The following is a 1,966-nucleotide window of genomic DNA, read 5'->3' on the forward strand; positions in this document are numbered from 1 at the left end:
ACAGCCACTTACACCGGTCACCCTTGGCTTATCACCTTCCTCAGATAGGTAAATGTTTACAGGATCAGTGCTTAGAACAAGAGCACCAGCAAACTCCTCTGGCTCCAAAGGCCAGATGAGCGACGTAGGACTGGTCCATGGGCCAAATGAACCACTGCATGATGTGGATCTGCAGTCTGGATGCACCCCACAGGCTACATCTTTGACATCTGTGGCTTAGAGTAAACTCAGCGAGGTCTGGACATCTTGTTTCTTTGTGACCGGATGACTCCAAGCCATGTTTGCCACCTCTGGTTGGTCCGCGGACCAGATACTGATGCTCTTTGAAGAGCTGGCCGCACTCAAATCTCATTTCCAGAAATCTCATTTGTGCCAAATCTCATTTTCCAGCTGCTGGGAGATACCAAAAGGAGCATAAAAAAAAGGCATCAGTGACTTTGCTAATATGCTTCTGCCTGAGCAAACCCTCTTCTTATTCTGGGCCTTTGCCTTACAGAGACTCCCAGCCCGTTCCCAATCTCTCGTGCACTGTCCGGTCAGTTTAGAAATTTGACAGCCTGTTCCCTGTGGAGCTGATGAGTTCCCTTCAACTTTCCTGACTATTTTTAACGTCCTTAGATACTACTATGGAGACAGCAAGTTTATATCGAGATGGTCTGCCCTGTCACTGGTGTGAAGCAGGGAGCGGGCATGTGACCACAGTTCTCCATTGGCGTGACATTAAGCTTGTGTGCGAATTACCCTGGGGGAAAAAGCAAGGGCTAAACCAGCACTGGTGCCAGTTACCACTGTCTAGTGGTTAGGCAGAAGGCAAGCTAGAGATGAACCTTTGTAGTGGGTAGGTGCCATAGTAGTGCCTGCCAGTATGGAGTTTCTCTGGCTGGCTGCTGTGGAGGGGAGAGGAGTCCAGGAGAGCTGGCTGTGCTTTAAAGAAACCTTTCCGAGAGTGCAGGAGCAAACTATCCCAATGTGCAGGAAGACTAGCAAGTATGGCAAAAGACCAACTTGGCTTATTAGGGAACTCTTCAGTGAGCTACATCACAAAAAGGAAGCTTATAAGAAGTGGAAACTTGGACAAACAACTAGGGAAGAGTGTAAGAGGCACGCAGGGTTGAAGTTAGGAAGGCCAAAGCTCAATTGGACTTGCAGCTAGCAAGGGACGTGAAGGGGAACAAGAAGGGTTTCTACAAGTATGTCGGTAGCAAGAGGAGAATTAGGACAGCTCAGGCTGGGGGTGACTGGCTGGGCAGCAGCTCTGCAGACAAGGATTTGGGGTGACAGTGGGCAAGAAGCTGAATAGGAGCCAGCAGTGTGCCCTTGTTGCCAAGAAGGCTAATTGCATCCTGGGCTGCATTGGCCAGTTGTTGCCAGCAGGTCAAAGGAAGTGATTCTTCCCCTCTATTCAGCACTGGTGAGGCCATATCTGGAGTCTTGTGTCCAGTTGTGGGCCTTCACTACAGAAAGGATGTGGACAAGCTGGAGAGAGTCCAGCAGAGGGCAATGAAAATGGTTCAGGAGCTGGGGGACATGATTTGTGAGGAAAGACTGGAGGAACTGGGCTGATTTAGTCTAGCGATGAGAGACACTGAGGGGGATTGAATAGCAGCCTTCAACTCCCTGCAGCGGGGTTGCAAAGAGCTGGACCATTCTCACGGTGGGCAGATGACAGAACAAGGAGAATGGGCTCACGTTGCAGCAAGGGAAGTTTAGGTTGGAGATTAGGAAAAACTTTCTCACTGGGAGGGTAGTAAAGTGCTGGAACAGGTTACCCAGAGAGGTGGTGGAGTCTCCATCCTGGAAGGTTTTTAGGACCCAACTAGACCAAGCCTTGGCTGGGATGATGTAGTTGGGGCTGGTCCTGCTTTGAGCAAGGGTTGGACTAGATGCGACCTCCTGAGGTCTCTTCCAACTCTAATTTTCCACTATTCTATGACACTTGAACTTGTACAAACCCAATGCAAGACAC

At 49.7% G+C, this 1,966-nt stretch overlaps 1 long non-coding RNA gene across 1 annotated transcript in view; it reads left to right on the forward strand.

Annotated features, from left to right (window-relative positions):
- The window catches only part of LOC109295600, a 176,143-nt gene that overhangs the window by 150,480 nt on the left and 23,697 nt on the right, over nucleotides 1–1,966 (forward strand). Inside the window, exon 2 of the long non-coding RNA XR_002096780.1 lies at nucleotides 1,087–1,092. This is a non-coding gene — a long non-coding RNA (uncharacterized LOC109295600). The remainder of the gene's footprint in view (nucleotides 1–1,086; nucleotides 1,093–1,966) is intronic.

This window comes from Gavialis gangeticus, unplaced genomic scaffold (genome assembly GCF_001723915.1).
Source record: "Gavialis gangeticus isolate Ggan-Ray unplaced genomic scaffold, GavGan_comp1, whole genome shotgun sequence".
Classification (NCBI taxonomy): domain Eukaryota; kingdom Metazoa; phylum Chordata; order Crocodylia; family Gavialidae; genus Gavialis; species Gavialis gangeticus.